This window comes from Schistocerca serialis, chromosome 4, assembly GCF_023864345.2.
Source record: "Schistocerca serialis cubense isolate TAMUIC-IGC-003099 chromosome 4, iqSchSeri2.2, whole genome shotgun sequence".
Lineage (NCBI taxonomy): Eukaryota > Metazoa > Arthropoda > Insecta > Orthoptera > Acrididae > Schistocerca > Schistocerca serialis.
The window spans coordinates 125,684,442-125,711,075 of record NC_064641.1 but is presented as its reverse complement, the minus strand read 5'-3'; the positions used below and the strand labels follow the sequence as shown (position 1 = coordinate 125,711,075).

The 26,634-nt window shown below is 39.1% G+C and overlaps 1 pseudogene; it reads right to left on the bottom strand.

The window, feature by feature from the left end:
• Window positions 1-22,657: 22,657 nt before the first annotated feature.
• Window positions 22,658-26,278, bottom strand: LOC126474319 (uncharacterized; annotated as a pseudogene).
• Window positions 26,279-26,634: the final 356 nt, after the last annotated feature.

The following is a 26,634-nucleotide window of genomic DNA, read 5'->3' as shown; positions in this document are numbered from 1 at the left end:
GTCAACTGCCTATGCATCCAAGACACTGCTCAAAAGAACAATTCACAGATTAAAAAAGAAGCTTTGGCTATAAACTTTGCCACATAGAAGTTTCATGTTTATCTATTCATGACAAAGTTTACCCTCATTACAGACAACAAAGCATTGGTCGCAATCTTCATGCCCCACTCTCAGGTTATAGAGCAGATGGTACAACAGCCTCAGTGTTGGGCGCTCTTCCTCAGCTCCTACAATTATACCATTATATGCAGTCCCATGGCACAATATGAAAATGTGTATGCCCTCTCTCATCTCCCCTTAGAGCTCAACTTGACTTCTGACCAACAGGAAATCTGGGCTCACCTCTACCACCACTTGTTGGGTGAGTGATGTTCTCCTGCATGATGCAGGAGGTTCTCATCGTGTTGTCATCCCATCTATCCTGCGCCCTCAGGTTTTGTAACTCATCCATCGTGGACATGTCTACTGGCTGAGACTGAACAAAGAGATGGAGGTCATGGTGCACAGCTATTCTGCTTGTGCCTGAAACAAGGCTGCTCCTTGCCAGTCTTTCACATCCTGGCACATGGTATTGCATTCACCTGGACTTTTATGGCCCATTTCTGGGCATTATATGGCTTATTGTCATGTACTCTTATTGCAACCAGCCATATGTGTTCAGCATGGCATCCACCACCACTGATGCCACCCTTAATGCCCACACCCAGTTTCCAGCTGTAGAAGGGCTTCACTGCATTTCTGTGTCAGACAAGGGCCTCAATTTGCAGTCATTGCTTTGAAACAGTTCTGCAGCTCCAATGACATCAAGTACCTGTTTAGCCCACCAGGTCACCCATCCTCCAATGGTGAAGCAGACTGCATGGTGCAAATGTTTAAACAACAAATGTTGAAAGCTGTTGGGACTTCCACTACCACTGTTCTGCTCATGATGTTTCTGAGCACCTACATGACCACTCTTGTCCACAACCATAACTCACCAGAATTCCTCCTTGGGCAGCAGCCATATTCTCTCCTCCACCTCCTGGTGCTGCAGCCCACAGAACCTTGGACCAAGTGCACTGGCACCTTATGCCAGGTTCAGCTGTGGAGGAACGCTCAATCGCACAAAACGTTATGGATGCCAGCTGTGGTGGTTGCCACCCACGGGTGGCACCTTATGACAGTTGACACTTCGTGGGGTTTGGATTGCTGACACAGGAGTCAGGTCCGTCTGTGCCTACCGACTGCACTGCTGCCACCAGCACAAGCAGACCTGGAGCACTTGGCCCAGTTGCTCCCACACTTGCACAGATACAACTTGCACTCTACGGCACCTGCGGCAGTTCCCGAGAATGCAGACATGGACTTGGAGGTCTCAGTGCACCCTTTGCCCTTTCGGCCAATTTCGCCTGCTCTATCATTGCCTGCACCACCGCACCCAAGCACATTGCTAACCGTCTCAGTTCTTTCCTCCTTGCCACTGGGCTTATATGTGGGCCTCAACCTGTGCCACCAGCTCACCTTCCCAAGAATTGTCTGAGGCGCTTCTGGCTGCATGCCTATTTCTAGGTGAGGGATCTCGGCTCCCAGCCCAGTGAGTTGGAAAGCCCACCAGAAGATACGGTACTCGATGATAGCCACTAGGCAGTGCGACTACATCTGCTGGTGCTGGTGTTGCCACCGCCATTAGGACATGCTCGCTGTGCCAGACTATCGGCGCCGGCAGCGGTTCTTTAAAGCCAACAGCACAGCAGCTGCACAGTCAGTCGTGATTTTTCCAGGCTGTTTTATTGATATCGTTACACACCATTGCCTTGGTTTCGATTTCACTATGTCTTAGGTTCCGATCTTGGTTTACTTGCCACATGTGTTATTCTGCTGTCTGTCTCTGTTGTCTGTCAATCTCAAATTGTTGTTGTTCAGCTGTTAATTCTAAGGCGATTTGCTTGAGGCCCTCGGCTGGTCGGCTTGTCCTACTGGTTTTCGAGTCGTTCCTGGTCATGTATGATTTCCGGCCACCACAGAAACTGAAACGCTTTGGTTAACTGTGGCTATAGTTGCTCTGCATGAATCGACCAATATACGTTAAAGATAGAAGCTGCCCCATACTAATACACTGAAAGAATTTAGGACTAGCGTAATTACATGGATTTGACTGAAAGTATATATGTGAAGTTATTGAACATTGTTGCATCGGAAATGCAAAAAAAGTGAAACAAATGCGCACCAAGTGATATCGGCTCATGAGCACCTCACTGTAACTCTAAGGTTCTTAACAATCATCAATAAAGCCCCGATTCTTTAAAGTATGAAACTCCCATGCATAAAATAGCTTCAAACGTCACATTACTTTACAAATGAGTTAATTTACTGAATATGTGACCTTAAGCATGTGAGAGAGAACACGTTTAGAAAAGGTTTGAAATTATGCTTAAAGTTCCAGAATGAGAGTTTCACTCTGCAGGGGAGTGTGTGCTGATATGAAACTTCCTGGCAGATTGAAACTGTGTGCCAGACCGAGACTGGAACTCGGGACCTTTGCCTTTTGCAAACAAGTGCTCTAGAGCTGGTAGAGCACTTGTCCGCGAAAGGCAAAGGTCCCGAGTCTGAGTCTTGGTCCGGTACACAGTTTTGATCCACCAGGAAGTTTCATGCTTAAAGTTTTTTGGAAGTCGCTAAGTGCTCTCATTAACAAAACAATGGATGAATAGAGTCTGGGTAATTGCCATTTCATTTTAAGCGAAAGCTAGTTTTTCACACGTCTCAATGTTTATAGGGTCATATCTCTTGATCTGTGTGTCCTAAAATGATATAATTTTTCTTGTACGTTCAGTGATGTATGTAGATACCGTTTGCAATGTGTGTTGCGAATAGAGTTAGTAGAAAGGAAGTAAATTGATAAATTGAAACGTCATTCGTGATGTTGAAGTTTGACCCTTGGGGGAGGGGGGCGGGGGAGGAGATCAGCGAGAAAAGTTTCATAAATGTTTGACATTAGTATAAAGTTTTTTGAAAGTCGCCAAGTGCTCTCATTCACAAATACTGGATGAATATCATCCTGGCATTTGTGTGCCGCCTGTTACGCAGCCTCAAGACAAACACAGATTCCAAGTGTATTACTTTTTTTACTGTGTTAAACTTTTAGCATAAGATTATAGCTCTTAATGAGCAGGTTATGGCAACATTTTAAATCTGGTCAATAATTGGACAAAATACGGAAAATCAAATTTTTGTGGTCCGTGGAAGTCGTTATGTACATAACCAGCAACTGGTATTGGATTCCAGAATAGCGGTTTACTATTGTGTGTCCAAAAGGGGTGGGGGCAAGCAGTGGCATTCCCTACCACCCACTCCACCTCCAGAATCTAGAGGACAATGAGTTTATTAGCATATTGAGTGGATAACCATCAATTCTCTGGGATGTAAGAAGTTTATCGTGGTACCTATAGAATTTGTAGCTTGACATGTCCCGAAATTGACCAACTCGTTTGCATAAAACATGGCAGTTTTTAAGTTTTGCCCCTGTCCCTCTTGAAAAATTTATTTGGACGCCCATGTTTAGCAAATGGAGGATCTTATGAAGACCTTAAATTTTCGGTAATTACTTTGTCATAGTCCCTGGGGACGACTGCTCCAGAAACATGTGCAGTCATTCACAGAAATCTAAGAAATTGTTATAAGGTAAGAGACAGAAAAGAAAAATTTCAGTTTACTAAATTTTTATCGATAAAATTTACAGTTTAAAAATGACCGGTAGTGAAAACAGGTCACATACAGGTTTGAGAAAAACTGTTTCACGAAATTTTAAGCCTGGGTAGCTAGCTGATGCCAGTAGGCACCAAGCTTACCAATGTTATATAGGTCAGCCTGTCAACAGCTGTAAGTACACGTACAGAAAGTCTTCTAGAAATGCGTCGGCCCTGGAAATCGCCTTTTTTGTAGCTAGGACATTGCTTACTTAAAGCAGGTGTTCGAACTGGCGACCCTCTGATACAACACAAGCTTGGTAACATAAAATGGTGTTAACCTGAACTACTTCAAAGATTCCTGGCATTGCCCTGATGTGACTGGCAGCATGTTGAATGCAATCCATTAAGTCCTCTTCGATTCTCAGTGGTTCGTGCCAATGTGGATGAACTAGATTCTAGAACCTTGAAGAATCCCCTCAGGAAAAAGTCCACTGGCATGAGGTCTGGTGATCGCGGAGGCCATGTCCTATGAACACCTCTGCCAATTGCCCGGCCATCAAAGAGTTCATTTAAATATCCACACACAGCAAGACTGTTTGGTGCAGGTGCCCCATCAAAAAAATGTTCAAATGTGTGTGAAATCTTATGGGACTTAACTGCTAAGGTCATCAGTCCCTAAGCTTAACACACTTCTTAACCTAAATTATCCTAAGGACACACACACACACACACACACACACACACACACACACACACACACACACACACACAAAAAAAAAAACCATGCCGCCGGGACTAGCCGCACTGTCTATGCCTGCAGTGCCTTAAACCGCTCAGCTAATCATGTGCGGTGCGCCCCATCATGCTGCAACCACATGCATAGCCGTATCTCCAGGGAAACATCTTCCAGCAGGCTGGGTAGAGTTTTTAGCAAAAAGTGAAGGTAATTTGCCCCGGTAAGTCGAGGAGATAAGACGGACTGGCCCAATCTGATGGTCACCCACAATGCTTGCCCAAATGTTGAGGGAAACTCGTTCCTGGCATCCTTGGATGTACGTAATGTGAGGATTTCTCCTTGAACAGAAATGAACATTTCGAGTGTTGTAGAGGCCATCCCATTGGAAGGTGCACTCGTTGGTAAACAATACAATGGTGGGGAAATCGGTATCTCATGCAACACATTTCAGAAATCACCGGCAAAACCCTAGACTGTTCATAGTCCACCACAGGATTTAGGTCTTGGACAGGGTGGAAACTAAATGGATGCTGGCCATCATCCCTCAAAACCTCCCAGACTAACAGATGAGTGACCCCCATGTTGTGTCCAACCTCTTGAGTACTTGTCGTAGATGCTTCCTCGAAGCGCTTTAGAACAGTCTCTTCAAATGCAGCATCCCATCGTATTCGAGGTCTTCCAGCATCACTATGATATCCCACTAACGAGCCTGTTTTGCCAAATCGCCGATGAATTGCTGTGGGTGGTGTCTTGCTGGATACCATACCCTCATACAATCGTCAAGCTTCATGCACTTTACCGACGGCTAGTCCTCAAACGAAAACCATATCTCATTGTTCTTCAAATGAATACTGTGGCACCATGCTTACTTATGACTAAATCACAGGTGACGTGTGTGTGTGCTCCGAAATGAAGCTTACGTGTGAATGCCTCTGACATGAGGTGGAGACAAACAGCAAGACCTATTTGACACGTGTGCGTATGACTTTGGGGGAGTGACGGGGCGAGGGACGTTTGTATGTGTGAACTGACAAGCATAGCACTATCTGCAACCGACGAACGGCAACAGGGCAATCCCAAGGCCAATCGGAGTGCGTGGCGCCAAGTTTCCGTAGCTTAAAAATGGTGCGTTGTCGACCTACACAATATTAATTATTTTGTTTCCTATTGGCATCAGCTATCCATGGTTAGAATCTTGTGACACAATTTTTCTGTATATACTGCATGGTCAGAAACAGTCCGAAAAGCTTGTAAGCATGTTGCATGGCGTTTGTACTGAGAAATAATTGAAGGGCTCAGAGAGATATAGTCATAAGCCACAACTTTCACGAAATTGAGTTTTTCATGTTGCGGCATTCTTAACAATATCTTCCTCACAATATGTTGAAAAAGTTCCATGTTACTGCAACAGATGGCAGGCTATGACGAAGTGCAGTTCTATGATGTGCCATCTGGTGGTAGTTTCAGAAGATACATAGTCACAAGCCACGGAAAAATGGCAGGTGGGTCAGGAACGTCTGAAGCGTCTTCGGGTCTTCAACGCATATTTGACACAGACAGTAGTGGAAGTGAAGAGCTTTACCCTTTGGACCCTGACAGTGATGAATTTTGGCATCCATCAACCAGCAGTTCCAGCTCAGATGATGTTTCGGTAAGCATATAAAACGGTTTTTTTCTGGTGATTAATTTCCTGTGGCTTGTGACATTGCCAACGCATTTGACAGCCATCCTGTGTGTTAATGATGAAACTTGATGGGCACATTTATATTACTGCTTAATGGTGCAATAATGTAGTTTTAGAGGCAAAAGATGTGTAAAAAATATTTTCTCATTAATGTGATTTTAGTGAAATTTAATGTTTTCTGTGGCTTATGACTATATCTCACGCAAATTCTTAGACTATTTTGCTCTTCATATTATAGCGTGAAATAAGTAGAATAAATGAAGAATCACCCAAAAAACCAAAGCCTTCACGGAAAAGAAAGCGAAATGTTGATCAGTGGAAGAAAAATAAAGCAAAACGTCGACGAAATGCTGGTCAGCAGTATAAGTCTTTAAAAACCCACAAGACTGTTCAGGCTGCTACTATAGGAAGTCCCTGTACTTGTTTAAATGAATGCTTCACAAAACTGCTTGGAGAGGAAGAAAACATTTTTCATTCATTTTGGGAGATAGGAAACTTAAATGCCCAGAATACTTGCCTGATGAGCTGTATGAAAATGGAACCGAAAAAGCAGAGGTTTGTTCACTATTTAAATACAAATGGTTTAATATTTTGTATATTTATTTCATTTTGTTATATGTGTCATAATTTCTTTCAAAGCTATCCAAAAAAGACTTCCAAGAAAATATCATCCAGGGACGCTACATTTTCTTATAATGTGAGGGTATGCGGAATAGAAGTCATGGTTTGCAAGGGTTCATGGCTTACGGATACATGCATGAAGAGTGAGGAATTTGCAACATCAAATGAAGCAGGGATTTGCAGTGCCAAAAGAAGATGGAAGCCCAGATAGCACAGTAAGCCGGTTTCAAACTTGTTTCCAGATGTAAAGTTCAAGTTTATAAGCTTGATCAAAGCTGGAATATTCCGGCCTGTTAGTTGGATTCAAGCTTGAAACAAACATCAAAGTTGGCAGAGTTCAAGCTATATTTCAAGCTTGACTTATCAAGTTTGGCTCCAGCTGTATCTACACACGTGGAATACAGCCTGGTATTTACAGCTTGTTTTAAGCTACATAATTATTAATCTGAATTTATTGAACCTAATTAATTAAATAAATATCAGAATGGAAATGGTGTGAAAAAAAAATTATCAAGACATGTATGTTTAAAAAATTTTATTTTCAAAGTGTTTAAAATTGTTTTAATTTAAAATTTAATTATTCTGAAGCCCCTCCGGCCCCAGCACACAGACCAGAGCAGGATCAAATATCGCTGACTTCTGCTGGTATAATGCTCCTGTAACAGGTAAAAGAAAATGTTAGCCATACCTAAACATAAAGAATGTAAAACGTTGAAACTGATCAACCTAAATATAATTTATGCCCCAGATTAGCAAAATAACTTCAAACTCACTGATGTAGTAAGAATCATTAACGAGTATAAACGTCACTGAGTAAGCAGCTGCTTTTGGTGACTTCATTCCAAACAGTTTTTAAAGTAATTTGAAATAACTTTTTGTTTGAAATTTTGAAAGTAAAGATGACATTTGGGTAATTTTGCGATGACTTCATGAAGAAGCCACACATCTCTATTTCTAACAGTTTCAAGACTATTTAATCTGAATTATAAAGAAGCAATTACTTGAAATCGTATACACCTCATACTGTAAGCTTATAAGGAAACTACCGTTTAGAAAAATGTAGATGTTTTATTATATCCACAATTATATTTTGGTGAGTAAAACTGAATCAAAATGAAATAAAAGATGAAATAGAAATGAATCTAAGAAATGAATCTAAGAAATTACCAGTTCAGTGGAACTGAAATGTAAAAGAACAAAAAATGTTCTCCTTGTCATATTTTAATATTTCCTTTTATTAGATTTCAGTCACATTACAAATAGCCTAACAATAAAAGTAAGAAATACCAGTAGGCCTTGCAGTATTATTTCACCTAGGGAACAACAAAATTAAGAGCAATTGAAGACCAGTCAAAGCTACGTAAATAAAAAAGGCTGACATCTATGTAGTGACTGGTTCTTGATGCGCATTTCCCGTTCACCATGTCATTACTATTTGTATTAGCAAAGAAACTTTTCACACTTCATGATTATTCATTCATGGCGTGACACACGCAAGTATTTACAAGTAAACAAATGTAATAGGGCGATATATATAAAAAGGCGAGATTTTAAAAAGGTAAAATAACATTAAGTTTTAATTTATTGGTGCCACGTACTAGAGAGCTAGTTTAAAACGACCTCTTTTTGCTGAACAACTTGTAATATGTTTTCTTGGCTGGTAATCCATTTCACTTTCATCCAGGTTCAATTTTTCTACGTAAAAGAATATGATATTTCTTTACGTTACGTAATAATATTTACCATTTGTAATATTAACGTACCACTAGAGAAAAAATGCACCAGCGTACCTGTAATACACTATATATCTTCTTCAGACCCGGTGTAGCAGTAAGGCAGGGGACGCCACACACTTTCCGAAATATTTTCCAGTATAAAACAAACTTCACAACAGTCAACAATAGGGGTGGCAAAAAATAACGTAACTGATAGAAATAACCGGTTACTGAGAAGTAGCGGTTACTGCGATAACCGTTCCTCTGATTCTGGCAGTTATTTCAATAACTGTTTAGTGTCAACAGTGCCTCGCGCCATCTGTTGACCGAAGATCGTACTGCGCAATTGGAAGGCGTTCTATAGACCATGGGAATAACTGAGACTGCGCGCCATCTGTTGATAAGAACTGTGTACTATTTCGTGGGCCTTCGTTACTTTTAGCATAAACAATTAAATAAACCCCCCAATGAACCATGGACCTTGCCGTTGGTGGGGAGGCTTGCGTGCCTCAGCGATACAGATAGCCGTACCGTAGGTGCAACCACAACGGAGGGGTATCTGTTGAGAGGCCAGACAAACGTGTGGTTCCTGAAGAGGGGCAGCAGCCTTTTCAGTAGTTGCAAGGGCAACAGTCTGGATGATTGACTGATCTGGCCTTGTAAAAATAACCAAAACGGCCTTGCTGTGCTGGTACTGCGAACGGCTGAAAGCAAGGGGAAACCACAGCCGTAATTTTTCCCGAGGGCATGCAGCTTTACAGTATGATTACATGATGATGGCGTCCTCTTGGGTAAAATATTCCGGAGGTAAAATAGTCCCCCATTCGGATCTCCGGGCGGGGACTACTCAAGAGGATGTCATTATCAGGAGAAAGAAAACTGGCGTTCTACGGATCGGAGCGTGGAATGTCAGATCCCTTAATCGGGCAGGTAGGTTAGAAAATTTAAAAAGGGAAATGGATAGGTTGAAGTTAGATATAGTGGGAATTAGTGAAGTTCGGTGGCAGGAGGAACAAGACTTCTGGTCAGGTGACTACAGGGTTATAAACACAAAATCAAATAGGGGTAATGCAGGAGTAGGTTTAATAATGAATAGGAAAATAGGAATGCGGGTAAGCTACTACAAACAGCATAATGAATGCATTATTGTGGCCAAGATAGATACGAAGCCCACACCTACTACAGTAGTACAAGTTTATATGCCAACTAGCTCTGCAGATGACGAAGAAATTGAAGAAATGTATGATGAAATAAAAGAAATTATTCAGATTGTGAAGGGAGACGAAAATTTAATAGTCATGGGTGACTGGAATTCGAGTGTAGGAAAAGGGAGAGAAGGAAACATAGTAGGTGAATATGGGTTGGGGGACAGAAATGAAAGAGGAAGCCGCCTGGTAGAATTTTGCACAGAGCACAACATAATCATAACTAACACTTGGTTTAAGAATCATGAAAGGAGGTTGTATACATGGAAGAACCCTGGAGATACTAAAAGGTATCAGATAGATTATATAATGGTAAGACAGAGATTTAGGAACCAGGTTTTAAATTGTAAGACATTTCCAGGGGCAGATGTGGACTCTGACCACAATCTATTGTTTATGACCTGTAGATTAAAACTGAAGAAACTGCAAAAAGGTGGGAATTTAAGGAGATGGGACCTGGATAAACTAAAAGAACCAGAGGTTGTACAGAGATTCAGGGAGAGCATAAAGGAGCAATTGACAGGAATGGGGGAAATAAATACAGTAGAAGAAGAATGGGTAGCTTTGAGGGATGAAGTAGTGAAGGCAGCAGAGGATCAAGTAGGTAAAAAGACGAGGGCTAGTAGAAATCCTTGGGTAACAGAAGAAATATTGAATTTAATTGATGAAAGGAGAAAATATAAAAATGCAGTAAGTGAAACAGGCAAAAAGGAATACAAACGTCTCAAAAACGAGATCGACAGGAAGCGCAAAATGGCTAAGCAGGGATGGCTAGAGGACAAATGTAAGGATGTAGAGGCCTATCTCACTAGGGGTAAGATAGATACTGCCTACAGGAAAATTAAAGAGACCTTTGGAGATAAGAGAACGACTTGTATGAATATCAAGAGCTCAGATGGAAACCCAGTTCTAAGCAAAGAAGGGAAAGCAGAAAGGTGGAAGGAGTATATAGAGGGTCTATACAAGGGCGATGTACTTGAGGACAATATTATGGAAATGGAAGAGGATGTAGATGAAGATGAAATGGGAGATACGATACTGCGTGAAGAGTTTGACAGAGCACTGAAAGACCTGAGTCGAAACAAGGCCCCCGGAGTAGACAATATTCCATTGGAACTACTGACGGCCGTGGGAGAGCCAGTCCTGACAAAACTCTACCATCTGGTGAGCAAGATGTATGAAACAGGCGAAATACCCTCAGACTTCAAGAAGAATATAATAATTCCAATCCCAAAGAAAGCAGACAGATGTGAACATTACCGAACTATCATTTTAATAAGTCACAGCTGCAAAATACCAACACGAATTCTTTACAGACGAATGGAAAAACTAGTAGAAGCCAACCTCGGGGAAGATCAGTTTGGATTCCGTAGAAACACTGGAACACGTGAGGCAATACTGACCTTACGACTTATCTTAGAAGAAAGATTAAGGAAAGGCAAACCTACGTTTCTAGCATTTGTAGACTTAGAGAAAGCTTTTGACAATGTTGACTGGAATACTCTCTTTCAAATTCTAAAGGTGGCAGGGGTAAAATACAGGGAGCGAAAGGCTATTTACAATTTGTACAGAAACCAGATGGCAGTTATAAGAGTCGAGGGAGATGAAAGGGAAGCGTTGGTTGGGAAGGGAGTAAGACAGGGTTGTAGCCTCTCCCCGATGTTGTTCAATCTGTATATTGAGCAAGCAGTAAAGGAAACAAAAGAAAAATTCGGAGTAGGTATTAAAATTCATGGAGAAGAAATAAAAACTTTGAGGTTCGCCGATGACATTGTAATTCTGTCAGAGACAGCAAAGGACTTGGAAGAGCAGTTGAATGGAATGGACAGTGTCTTGAAAGGAGGATATAAGATGAACATCAACAAAAGCAAAACAAGGATAATGGAATGTAGTCTAATTAAGTCGGGTGATGTTGAGGGAATTAGATTAGGAAATGAGACACTTAAAGTAGTAAAGGAGTTTTGCTACTTGGGGAGCAAAATAACTGATGATGGTCGAAGTAGAGAGGATATAAAATGTAGGCTGGCAATGGCAAGGAAATCGTTTCTGAAGAAGAGAAATTTGTTAACATCGAGTATAGATTTAAGTGTCAGGAAGTCATTTCTGAAAGTATTTGTATGGAGTGTAGCCATGTATGGAAGTGAAACATGGACGATAAATAGTTTGGACAAGAAGAGAATAGAAGCTTTCGAAATGTGATGCTACAGAAGAATGCTGAAGATAAGGTGGGTAGATCACGTAACTAATGAGGAGGTACTGAATAGGATTGGGGAGAAGAGAAGTTTGTGGCACAACTTGACTAGAAGAAGGGATCGGTTGGTAGGACATGTCCTGAGGCATCAAGGGATCACAAATTTAGCATTGGAGGGCAGCGTGGAGGGTAAAAATCGTAGGGGGAGACCAAGAGATGAATACACTAAGCAGATTCAGAAGGATGTAGGTTGCAGTAGGTACTGGGAGATGAAAAAGCTTGCACAGGATAGAGTAGCATGGAGAGCTGCATCAAACCAGTCTCAGGACTGAAGACCACAACAACAACAACAATTAAATAAAGTTAATGTCCAAGCCGTGGCTGATAGGAGCTGCAGTACAGGCATTAACAAGTACGGTCGTTCCCTTAAGCCACCGCCTTACGTGTTAATTTAGCTTGGACGGGTAGTACAAGGAAAGTTACTTAGGAATTCGAGCGACTATGGAAATAACTGTCAGAGACCTGTATTCTCCTCTGGCAGTTATCGTTATTGGCTCGTAGTTCTAGTTCTCTGGTAGTTATCGGGCTACCACCACCTGGAAGCTGGTAACGGAATAACTGTGTGTGTAGACGTTCCTGACTCGGTGACTCCAGTTAAAGGTCGTAGTTCCAGGTGATATTTCCAGAGAGGATAGTAACTGGAGTGAACAAATATTTTCGTACTGCTACGGAAATAGCCGCTGGCCATCGCGAATGACAAATAACATGTCAGAAAGTATAACATAATACAGTGGAATATAATAATTATTATCCTCATCATTTGTCAGGAGATTGTCAAAATATGTGAATATATCACAGTAACTGCTAATATTTACAGAATTGGTACAGTGACAGAATAAAACACAGTTACGTACTTTTAATAAATTTATCGTACACAGAATACCCGATCTTGACTGTTGCAACCAAGTGCTGTCAAAACTGAAATATAGGAGAATTTTTACCTAAGCTGGTCTATCAGTCTCTGTTACGATATTCATCTACAGAGTAGAAGGAGGGGTCAATGGAAGCGTCTGATTCCACCCGTCTGCTTCGACGTAAAGGTGTTGTGGTGTGTGAATGTCATTACAGCACGGTCTTTATGAGTTGGTTTTTGTGTGTCTGTGTGTGTGTGTGGGGGGGGGGGGGGGCTGTCGATCTAGGTTGCAGTGCCGGAAGTTGCTGGTAGTAATTAATATATTTTTTTTTTTTCTAGCTGTGATGTTTTGTGTATTTATGAAGTATTGAATGTGATTTAATTTATGTAGGGATGATTGATTTGTGGACTTTTCGGATTGTGGTTTTATTTTTCGCAGTTGTAGGTGTTGGTTTTTTGGCGTCAGTAGCTGTGGTGGACCTATATAGGTCACCGGAAATGACCGATTCCCATTTTCATAGTTGTGTGTGTTGATGTTTTAGTATCGTCATCTGAGGTTGACCTATGTAGGTCAAGGGAAATGTCTGATTCCAATTTTCGTACTTTTAGTTGTGGGTATTGGTGTTTTGGTATGGTCACCTATAGTTGACCTATATTGTTCAAGGAAAGTGTCCGATTCCTGCAGATTTTTGTTGGTGTAGCAGAATGCTGTATTTTTTTTCTTTTTGTTCTTCATTTTGTGTTTTGGGATCATGGTGTGTTTTTTTTACTAGCTTGTCCTCACCCTAAAACCCCCAACTTCCCGCAGTTGTCCCATTGGTTTGATTGTATTTTTGGTGGGAAATGTTATTGTATTATTTATATGTATCTTCGTGTTTGTTGCCATGTGTATGTAGTGACGTCATAGACACACTTAAAATAGCCATTTCCGGCATATTGATGACGGGTGGAATCAGACACTTCTGTATCAAATAGTCTTTCAAACACACTGTAAACCGTGCCTTATCTGAAACCAAGTTTTTAATGGTTGCTGACTTGCTGGCAGTTTATTGAAAATGCATGTTCCTGAATATTGGACCCCTTTTGGACCAAGGTAACTAATTTTATGTCTTTATGTAGATTGCTGTTCCCATTTCTAGTACTGATATAATGTATTAAGCTATTGGTTGGAAATACTTGAAACAAATTTCATAAAGGAATAAATATACTAGGAAGCAGTGGTTAGAATACAAAGTTCCTTGAACAGGTTCCTACATGATGTTCTTGAATTGATACCACAAACGATTTTTATTACACGCTTTTACATGCGAAAAACTTTTGCTACGTTTGATAAGTTACCACAGAATATGCTCCCTTATGAAATAATAGAATGAAAAAATGTGTTATGCCCTTCCCAACTGAATTTATTATCGAGTTGTAGTCCCAGAAATGTAACACTGTCAACCTTTTCGATCTGCATGTCTTCATATGTTATAAACATGCTGTCGCTGGAGAAATCGAGCAGTTTGCAAATCTGACATAAAACTTGGATTAGCGTACTCACACTTTCCCCAATAGGACTAACTTTTACAGCACAGGAGTAAACGAATCTGTCACATTACGTATATTTTTTGTTGTATTATAAGGCTGTACACTTTATTCTATTATGTGAGCAGCACAAGAAATTAAGCTTCGAATTTAACCTACAGTACTCAGTTTACATATTACTTCATACTTAAAAACGCACGTTGTTAACATTTTACTTAAACAGTGCTTTGGCGAAGTTCCGCGTACTTTCTGTCGCAGCTGCGAAGATAATATTCCTAATAGCGACCGATAACCTACAAACATATAATATGAAACACTAATAATCGTTCTAACATCAACTAAAATGTACCCGGAGTTAATAAGCTAAGGTTATGACACGATTCATACGACATTCCTGCTATTTCACACTACTCGCAGTTATACTGATAACTAAACTGATGGATTCCAACTATGTCGTTACTTAACTGTCGGAGTTATCGGTATTCGCTAGCGAAAAATAACTTGGCAGTTATTAATAACCGTTATCGATAACGGTTATCAAAGAATAACTGGAACTGTGATAACGGTTACTCCAGAATAACCGTTTGGCCCACCTCTAGTCAACAATCATTAACGCACGTCACAAAAATAAAATGGCCGTAAACCTAGCAAGAGTCAGTGCAACTTCAAGGCTTATAAACGCTTGGGGCGCTTCCCGTGGACGTCTATGGAAGCTATGCTGCGCGCGCATCTGATGTACAGCCTTCCAGGGAAATTACAGTTTATTTCAAGCTTGGGAAAATTATTTTAATTCAAGCTAAATTTTTACAGCTTGATGTAAACTGTGTAACAGGTTGATTTTTCAATCTTGAATTTTCAACTGAACCTAAACTCAATATCCACCTTGAAATAAGCTGTGTAACAGGTTGATTTTTCAATCTTGAATTTTCAACTGAATCTAAACTCAATATCCACCACGAAATAAGCTTGAGTGCTAGCTGGGAGAGGTTTGTATGTTACTCTGTGCTATAAGTTAGGGATGTACTCAAACTGAGTACTATACAAATATTTCTGTTAGGAAGACGATATAAGCTCATCATTTTTTTCTTTCAGAAAAACATGGAAACTACCCACATAAATTTCAAGACGAAGCTGAACAAAGTGTTAGAGAATTTCTCAACGCCATACCGAAATATAACAGTCATTACAGTAGGCAACAGAACCCCAATAAAGTGTATTTGGATTGTGATCTCACAATTACTTCCTTATTTCGAGATAAATACTCAGAAGACTGCAAGGAAAAGCAGGTTCCTGCAGTATCTGAAAGTAAATTCCGATAAATTTTCGTATTTGAATTTAACAAAGGCTTCAAACTACCAAAAAGTGACACCTGTTCAAAATATGATGGATTTCTAATTGCAATAAATAACCCAGAATTATGTGCAGAAGAAGTCACAGAAAAGAAACAACAATATGAACTGCATCTCAAAAAGGCTGACAGAGGACGAAACATTATTGCATCTTTAACTGCTCTGGCTAAAGAAAATTCGAAAGAGCATAATGTGATAGCAATGGACATGCAGCAAACATTCCCCACACCTAAACAAACAGTTGGTCCAGCATTTTACAAGAGGAAAATATGGACATACAACTATGGTGTCCACAACTGTGGATCAAATAAGGGTTATATGTTTCTGTGGAGCGAGAAAGATGGAGGACAGGGTTCATATGAGGTTGGGAGCTGCTTATTGAATTACTTGGAGATAACTAATCCTCAGACAAAACATCTCCACATAATCACAGACAACTGCAAGGGTCAGGCAAAGAATTGGACTATTATTGATTTGGAAAGGTCCCTTGTTGCTACCAAAAGATTTGATTCTGTCCAGCATTACTTCCCTGTGGTAGGTCACACCATGCTGCCTTGTGATCATGATTTTGGTCGCATTGAATGGTATGCAAGATTGGTTCAAATGGCTCTGAGCACTATGGGACTCAATTGCTATGGTCATAAGTCCCCTAGAACTTAGAACTACTTAAACCTAACTAACCTAAGGACATCACACACATCCATGCCCGAGGCAGGATTCGAACCTGCGACTGTATCGGTTGTGCGGTTCCAGACTGTAGCGCCTTTAACCGCTCGGCCACTCCGGCCGGTATGCAAGAAACAGACGTCCAATCGTGTACACTCCAGATAAATGGGCAGAAGTAATACAATCTGTGAGTCCAAAACATTTCATTGTAACTAAAATGGAAAGACAAGACTTCAGAAGTTTGGAAAGCCTGAAGACATTGATCTCAAAACGTACAGAATCCACGTCTGGAGATCCCCACCATTTCAGTGAAGCTACTCAATTTAACTTTGAGTCTGAAGATCCCTTCAAGCTAAGTGTAAAGCACTTTTATTCAGACATAGGAGCTTTCATGTAAGTGGATATTCGTGTCAAAAAGAAAGGAAGGCTAGTTGAACCAAATCCATATCAGCTGCCAATTGAGTACAGAAAGCCACTACCAATTACCCAGAAAAAAAATTGATGATGTACTGTCTCTTATGCGATACATACCTGCAACAAATAAAGAATTTTTTCGGTCATGTACTGGAAATAATGTGTACAATGATGAGGTAGAGGAGCTTCCTTGATGTAACTGTATCAATGAAAAAGTAATTTATACATCTCAGATACCTGATATGTATATATTAATGAGTAAAAATTATATATTCTGCTTGCTGTGTAAGAGTAGTTAAAATAAATCCTTACAAATTCATACTTTATGTTTAAAACAATTTTTTGGGAGATATAGTCATAAGCCACCATTGACTACATCTTAATTATAATCATTCTAAAATTAATATTTTATAGCATGCAGAGAGTTGACTATTTAACAACATGCTTCGCAAGTATTAAGCAAGTGTTTGCAGTAGAAATAAGGTTTCTATTTTGTATTAAACATTTTCAGACCTCCGTGCAACTTTAAACTCACTGTATCTCAAACCTAGTTCGATGTGGCTTATGACTATATCTCTCTGACCCCTTCAATTGTTAAGAAAAAATCGACATCTTCCACCGTTTCCGATTTGATTAGCACTGACGTTCGCCAATCAGGCCGTTGCCCATGCAAATTCAAGTGCCCGCGACATCGCCAGACGTGTTCTTCGTTTGGTTTCCTGAAATCAAACAAGAGAGCGATACAAAAATTTGAGACGGAACAGTAGTAAGGATCGAAAACCAGCAAGGGCTGAGCAATCTTGTGTTCAATCATCTTCGATATGAGAGCAATTGCCACTAGTTGTATCTTGTGGGGCATTTGAATTTACGCGTGCAACGGCCTGAATGGCCAACTTCAATGCTAATTAACTCGGAAATGGCACAACGTATCGCATTTTTTCTTAACAATTATTTCTCAGCACAATCTATCCTGCAACATCACTACAAGCTTTTCAGTTTGTTTCTGACCACTGTGTATACAATGTTTTTTAGATCTGCATTTACGATAATTTCACTGTTTACTACCTAATTATTTGTTTTCAGTTCGGAGTTGAAACTGAAATTCCCAATCTGCCCCTCGCATAGAGCGCAGTTTGTCAGTTTTTATCCATATAACTGATGCACATTGGGTATAGCTCTCGGCTCAAAAGCTGCATTTTTAGCAGATATATCGGCGTAATCTTCGTATTTACTAATTTTTCCGTCATTACATGAAGGGCTTTCTCCGATACATCCAGATGTATGACTGTCCACTTCTTCCCTGTCTTGGAATAGCCTCACAGATTTCTTCTTCTTCCTCCCCCTCCTCCAATTAAGAGCTCTGCTGTTGTGTTATATGCTTGCGTTTCCTGAAATTTCATACCGATACTGAATTGTATTCGTAGTAGTTCTAAGGCGTTTGAAATTAGATGGAATTTTCGTGTCCGGGAGTAATTGTCGGGAAACGCATGTTAAATTATTCCGCCACATACGAGACCCGTTCAAAAAGATCCGGAACTTTGTCCACAAATTTTTCTGCGCTTACCTTTTACTTACTGTGCATGGTCTCCTTCGAAATAATCTCGTCCATTCCGCTTCCAGTGCCGTTTCCACTTCCAGAAGTAGTCTTGGTACGCCCCTTGCTGGATCACGCGAAGCGCCGTCTGCTAATTTTCTGGCCATTTTTAAATCGTGTGAACCATTCGTAACACGAAGTATGGATTAAGCACTCATCACTGTAGGCTTCGTCCATCATTTGGTGTGTCTCTGTGAAGGTTTTCTTGGGCTTCACGAAAAATTTAATGCAGACGCGTTGCTCCTCTAACTCTGGCATTTCGAAATTCGCAAACTGTGCAACACAACGTTCTACTCAATATTGCACTGAGCAATAACTAACATGCATACAACAGTGAACCTTTCGGCAGTTGCACATTAAACTCAGGTGTGTGCAGGGATGCCAACCGCATTTCGCTCCAACACACAATTGGTGCGAAATTAGAAATGTTCTGGAGTTTTTTGAACAGACCTCGTATTTGGGATCTTAGTTTCTCAACTACATACATATTCAGTCATGTGCTCTGTACCATTGTCTACGCTAAATATGACCTGATTAACTTCATTATGGCACAAACGGACGTATATCAGACGGTGATGTAATGAAGAATACAGACATCCACGGGAAACTTGTGAATGGAACTTCGCAACTACCTTCACCATCCACAGTCTATAGGTACACACTCCCTTCGTATATAACGAAGATGAGGCTTTCTCATTAATAAAACGTTAATGAAATTAGTCAGTAATAATCAGCTGAACAGAGAACGAATGGTCTCGTGTTAGCCATTCATGAAAAACGTACTTGGGATAGTGATTGTAAGATTTAAACTGCTTAAGACTCTGGTCAGTTTAAATCTAGAAAACGTCTTTTCAGTTGTAATGGTTTGGTGTACACTTTACAATTTCTTACGCCCAAACAACGCACACATGCAGGCCTACTTATCATCGATACTTTGACAGAGCAAATTATGACAGAAAAGTGAGCGAAACAGGATCTCGAAATCAGTGCGACTTATTATGGATCTATAGAAGCAGAACTGTGTGAAATGCTTCACCTTACCAGTTTCGAGAAGGATGTCAAAGGTTTCACTGATTTAGCAGAGAGGCGTGGCAAAAAACTTTCTCTCACAAGGGTAGCCTACATGTTGCGCTATATTTGTTCTGTTTTCCCATTTGATATATTATGTACTAATGTATTTGCAATCGATGAATTAAACATGAAAATGTTATGTTAACTTTAAATCACTTCTAATTCATTATCAATTTGGTTAAAAACCATTGTTTTATTGATCCCACAATTCCTGTCGCATGTTGTTTGTTATTCATAGATATGGGACAAGTCATATCACGACAAATATGAATTAATTTGGAATTTACTCACCTCACTCAGTTGACTTTGTGTAGCCTTTAGTAAAAGGCCCTGCACAGTCCTTCAGAAATAGTAAGTTGTTATAAAATACCTACGTTATTTCTTGAAAACACGTCTCAAATTTAGTATTTTTGTTGTTTTATCTGCACCTCGTGGCTTCTGGGTTTTCTGAGTATCAGCACTTATCTCTTTTTAATTCGTCATGATACTCTTTAGGTTATTTTCTCCTTTCTGCACAGTGCTTCCTGTTCTCGTAACAATTTAATAAATTCAGACGTAAACAAACTGTTAGGTTTATGATGACGAAGCACTGGGATTTTCAGTTACGTGAACATAATTTTATTTCGCAAACAAGCTGTTCATTCTGTAAAACGATTAGCAATTTATTTAAATTAGACACATGATGGTGCAGTATCAGAGATTTTTAATCGCGATGTACGATGAGACTGATGATAAAATTGTTTTGTATAAAAAAAAGAAAAAAACTTGCCTCTGGCAGCAACCCATATTGACATTGACGCGCGATGCGTCGCAGGCGATTCAGCAGATTGACTGGGAATTACAAGCGATAGATGTTCGATCACTGCGATCTGCTAGTTGGCAATATTCGTATAATCTACGATCAGATCGCACGATCTATCGACAGATCGTTGCAATCTATCTACGACAATAAAGCAATAACTCATAGGTATGGAGACGACGTTGTTGATAATATTATTTCATTAAGACACTTCTGCCTACTGCTAGGCTTCAGCCAAGTCGATTGACAGAATAAGGTCATAAAATATTTTAGACACACACTTGTTGCACTTCAGAATATGCTTCTGTATTTTACGTTATGTCAAATTCTTGACCTTCATTTGTCTCCCACAGATTTCATTGCAATGCGTTGATGGTGATAAATAATTTTCGCACTTCTTGAGCTGCATTTGTCTTCCAGAGATGTCATTGCAGTGCGTTGACGGTGATGGTGATAAATAATTTTCGTACGGAACACCGTGTTTTTTTCCTAACAGTAAGGTAATTTCAGCCTGAGTTGAAGTGCATTTTATTAATTTTTATTATTTGTTTACTGTAATGTAGCACAACACAAACTTTTAGCTAGCATGGTGGCATTCTGTGATATCCATTTTCCTATGTCTGGTGTTACACGTTTCTGTGTTGTACCGAATATAGCGTTCCTTTACTGCACTACAAGATTTTTTTTTTTTTGATTGTTGTGCTGTGTCGTTCTCGCCTAGCTCCCATCTGGTGTAAATTCCATTTATTGTAGAGGAACACTGGGTATCCTTATGGACATATAAAATTTGTATCTGAAATATCTTGCGTAGGTGCATGGCTAGCTTATATCCACCATTCTCAGGGCGGTGTAACCGAAGGACTTGACGACATTAACGTGAAGGAATTTACAGCTAATGCAGAAAGCACTTTTGGTGCCAACCAGTTAACCAGAAAGAGCGTTTGTTAATTTACAAACACAGTTTTAATCGGCATACATAATGGCTCAAGTACTAAACAGTAGAGCTGTATAACATCAATACAATAATCACGATGAATTTATTTGGGTTTTATCACATGTATCGTAACATAATTCTGTTTGTACGTTGCGTACTGGTATATTGTTCTCGCCCATATGAAATCATTCTGTAATTCAAGAATTTCTCTCTGATTTTTGTTCTCTGTTGTAAAGGGGTAGCTAAGATTTAGCAACAGTTGTTAAAAGTTGCTTGCAGCATTGGGAGGGGGCAGTAATTTGAGACACAGTGTTGGATTACGGTATTAAAAAGTCATGTTAAAAAGATGAAATCGCGATTTCTTTGTTTTTGGTAATGGATTTAGGCAATATGACCACTACTGCAGCAATATAACATCCACAGTGAGGCGATAGCACCGATAAAATAACAGCTTCTAGTGTTTCGTCGTACTGTTCCAGAACCGAATTGCAAGTATCTTCGATCTTCTGCTTCCAAATCAGCCAACTAGAAACACTTTGCTCGGTCCTAGGTCCCTCGTATTTGACTGGAAAGCTTTGAGCTTTAATGGGCCCGTTCTCAAACGGTCTGCTCCATCCTAATGAGTAGGGCACGGTTTTTTTTAACTCGATTAAGAATCTCTATACCAATTCCAGTTCGCTATGCACTAGCGCAAAAGACAGAAAGATCCACAGTGGACTAAGATCTAAAGCAGTCAACTATGGCCGTTTTGGCCGGGAACGAAAAGTAACTACTCACGCAGTGGAAAAAGTATGTCTTCAGGCGCCACATAGGATCGTTACCACTTGAAGTAAAATCGCTATTTAACTATGTACTTAACGAAGTCAGGTATGTCAATAAGATTCCACTGCAAGGAGATCAGAATCGAACCCAGGACTCTGGTGTGGGGAGGGGGTGAGTTCTTAGAAATTTAATGTCACCTTGCCGTCTCAAAATTCTCTAGAATAAACGCAGATTGTTTTCCTAATTTATTATAATACTAACTACAATAGTGAGAAAATTTTCGAGTCTGTGAAAGATACGCTGCAAAGATTAAAAAGAAACGGGTGTAGTTTCAAGGGGGCCTGCAGTTTCATAACCTCCGCCCCCCCCCCCCCCTCCCATCTGGATTTGCTTCTGAAAGAGACACATCATGAGTCCTGATGGCCAGTGTTCACAAGCTGTGGCCCACACCACTAGCTCCATGAATAAAACTGCATTCATTTAGGCATTTTTTTCACTTGCAAGATTAGGGCCCTCAAGCCTTATTTTACATATAACCAGATATCCTTAGGGAGGTTAACATAGCAACATGCACGGATAGGCTGTACGCAGTGGTGACTCATAGCTAAAATTAGTAGCGATGCTGCTCCAAAAATGTTTTAGCCTTTGTTACAAAATTATGTAGAAGGAAACAATTACATCTACGTAGAAAATTATTCAGAACTCGATAAAATCTTAAAAGAACAAAAACAAAATTTTTTACTTAGTTTAGTCTAAACTGTTACAGCTCAAATTTGACCTATTCATTTAAAAATACAGTCCATTCTTCTTACTTTAATTCAATAATTTTCTTCTTGATCCCTGGATGATAAATGAGAAAATTTATCTCCATGGAAAGCCCTGCAAGCACATTTAATCTTTCTGAACTCATACCCATTCTTACTATTATTTTCAATTATGATAAACAGCATCCTGCCTCTATGTACATGGAAACTGTCAAGAGGATTTTTATAAGTTTCGTAATTTCATCATCATCTAAACTGTTTTACGAGATAAATTTCAGCAGCTCATTTAATTTGCAATATTCATGAGTATGAGTCCTACAACTGAATTCGTTTAGCTCAGTTTGGAGTTTATTTTGTCAGTCACTGGACACATTTCAGTTAGTACTGTAGGATGTTCATTCTTAAAACTAGTGAACAATTTCTTGTTTAACAATTAAGCAGCTACTAAGTGTTCACCATACGTTTATCTGCCCAGTATGTCATCACACATACAACCACAGACTTTTTAGTTTCTGCCATGAGCGCCTTTGAAGGATTCTTACAGTACTTCGAGTTTGTTAATTCTAAAATAACAATTTTGAACTTCGTTATATATTCATTAAGTTTAAACGCACTAATTTCCCAATATTGCGTTTGGTTGTAAATTATTTCAACGTGAGACATAATCTGATGAGAAAGCTCTAACCAAAACTTGAAATTATCATCATACAGGTATTGTAAAATACCTGCTGCTTCTGTGGAGATTTGGACTGTAGTTGATGTTAATAGAATTTCAGTACGGCGGTCTTTTAAAGGTTGGAAATTTTCATGAATTCCGTTTATTGTCCGTTTGTTGAAGTTCCACCTTGCGGAGGCTGGATGTTGAATGCTGAAGCCCACGTGATTCTTGGGAAGGGGGTCATTCCATATGAAATCACCCAATAAAAATAAATTTTACACCCATCCCCTAAGATTTTCATGAAATTTGGCTCAAATGTTTCTAATACCATCCTGACAGCACCTGCAAATTTTTTTTGTTGTGTCTCTCATAGTTTTTTTTTATAAAATTTTAAAGTTTTTATGTTTTGTGTTTTCGGAACCTTCGGAAATGGTAAATTTAATTTGTATTCAAAACTTTTAAATTGCTTATCTTAAAAACTCTTTTAGATAACATCATGAATTTTTGCAGCAAGTTTATTTATTATACATATTTGAAGATATAAATGATACTATTAAAATATGTTAATATTTTCTATGAAAAAAATATATGTGTATTTTTTCTTTTTTTTTAACGGATGTTTTGTTTTATAAGAATTGCAATATCTAGAGTCTCAGACCTGATAGAATGCTCAAATTTGTTTTAATTTACTCTTAAACATATAGGCTACTTGATAAAACAAAAATAATGACGGCTTTTTAACATGTTTATTAATTATAGTAGATTACATTAGAATTATGTACAAAGATAGTGTACTTACGACACTTATGTATAACCCAACTGATTGCTTGAAACATTGAATTTTTTGAGTAATTTTGTCTTTTTAATAAACATTAATGCTGATTCAAACTGTTTTTCCACTTCATCCAAGAGCTTTCAGTTCTTTTGATACAGTCTTTTTTGAAGTACTACATTCTTCCAGTGCCGCTTGATTGAGGTGTGTCTACTACACAGACTATGTGCTCCAAAGGCACTATGCAAGAATCTTCTCTTTCAGCCCAATAAAATGATGCAGCTAGTCCTGAAGGATGTAGAAATAGAATGTCTGCATCTTCTTTATCACTGAATATTGTTTTTACCAGTCCAAAGTACCAGTTACCATCATAATTTGCAGCCACATAGCTATTTATGGATGGTTCAACATGAACCCAATCAGAAGAAGAATGGAATGAAAAGACTAAGGAGGGTTTTACACTATCTGTAGTCCTTCTAATTTCAAGGTTGTTTGTTGGAAGTGGTTTGAAGTTATGAAAACTTCTTGTTCCAGGAATGGTTCGGGTTGCTGAAAAACGTTTTTCTAGTTTTAACCGTAGCAAATCAGCTTCTTTTTTGTCAATAAAGTGAAAATGAATGTTTTCAATTTTTTTCGCAAAACTTGTACACACCGATTGCTGTCATTATTTGTTCTTCGTCTGAAAGCTGTAGACTGGCTTTCCTTAATATTCTTTTAATAGTTCCTCCTAGACCATCACAAATTGACTTCCCATGAGTTGTTACAAAAAAAAGAGTGTTGGGCCTTCAAATTAAAGTTTCTCAAGTGTTCAGTCATATTTTTAAAACTGTTTCTATTTTTGTACTGCCCAGCACAACCATCTGTAAAGTAGTGAACTGAGTCAATGTCAGTATGATGTAATGACAGCCACTTTCTAATTTCTTTTTGTACAAAGTTAACAAAACCAGTGTCATGTTCTTGTTCATCACTAATAAAACAGTGGTTGGAAACAAAAACATTGTTTTCCTCATCTCTTAGAAAAACTCCAACTGGGTGTAGAGTACAACCACCTCTATTCCAGTGGTAACTTTGGATCTCATTTTGTATAACAAAGGAATAATTTTCACTGAAATCCATTACAATAATTGCTGTTTTGGGTGGTGGGTCTTCTTTCAATCTTTTAAAGACTGCTGATTGGGATTTTGCTATAAACAAGTGCGAGGTGAGGTTTTCCAATGGCCTAACCAATAAAGAAATGTAGTCTTCAACACTGATAGACTGTTTGATCATTTCTGCCCTGTCTGTGTTAACCCACTGACTGATTACAATTTCTTCTTCTAAATCATAATCTTCACTTAGTTTTTCAGTTAAGTACTCAGTTAGTGCAGTATCTGCAGGACAGCTGTCGCAATGATCTAGCATGCAGTTTTGGTTTTCCGTATTGCACACAAGCATCTTAATTAGGTCTTTATAAGATTCTTCAATTTTCACAGCATCCAGTAATAGTTTAACATTCTGGTGGATACTGCATACAAATACAGTGTGTGTGCCTGAAGCACAAGCAAGGATACACCATTTAGACCTCAAGAAACAAAATTTTGAAAATCCTACTTCTACCTCAGGATTCTCCCATTTGAAAGAATAATAGAGTTCTCTCAAGTTACACAAAATGAGTCTTTTTTGCATGCACACATTTTTTTGAACACTTACTTTGTATTTTGTTCCAGGTAGCACTCTGGAACTTTCATTCTTTTCATAAAAATCTGTTACAAGTCTTACTGTATTTTCAGAAAGAGTTTTACCTTTTTTTGGACCAGGAGTTTCCAAAATACCCTTTTCAGATTTTAGCTTTCTAGCTTGTCGCGCCATGTACTCACTTACATTAAATTCTTTCATCACTTTATTTCGACTCCAAGAATCTGGAGCCAAGGTCAGAATCTGGATTTTTCTAGACCTCCCAATGTATGAAATCTTCTCTTTCATAAGAGAAAACATTACATCAAAATCCTTTGCTTTCTCAACCACACTTGTATCTTCTTCGTCATCATCAGAACTTGGTGCATCATATTTTAATGATTTTGAAACCGCCTTTTTTGCAGTCTTTTCAATACTGCTAACCTTCCTTTTAAAATAACACCCTTTACTTTGTTCTGACAAGCCATGAAGCTTTATTGGTGTTAAACCTAAATTATCAAGAGCAATGTTTGTTTGTACGAGGGATTCATTTCTGGATTCCAATGATTCTAATTCCACCATGACTTCATCATCTGTTTCACTTTCATTGACTTGAACTCTTAATTTTTCCTCATAAAAGTTACGGCATGTTGAGCAAAGCTTTTGTCCAGGTTTTACGCTAATATTTTTTGTCAGTAATTTTTTAGAAAGATACAAGCCTACACTTCTCAACGATTTTTTGATGGGCTTTTTGTGTTTTTTAGTGGGTCTACACATGTTGTGTGATACTTTTCAAAAACATTTAAAATGTAGTAGCCGTGGTGTAAACATATATTCTTAAATTCACACAGATTAATTCCAGATTGTAAGTGGATCAAATCTTTTTCTTCCTCACTCAATTCAGATACCGGTTGTAACTTTTTTGAAGGTGTGTAGGT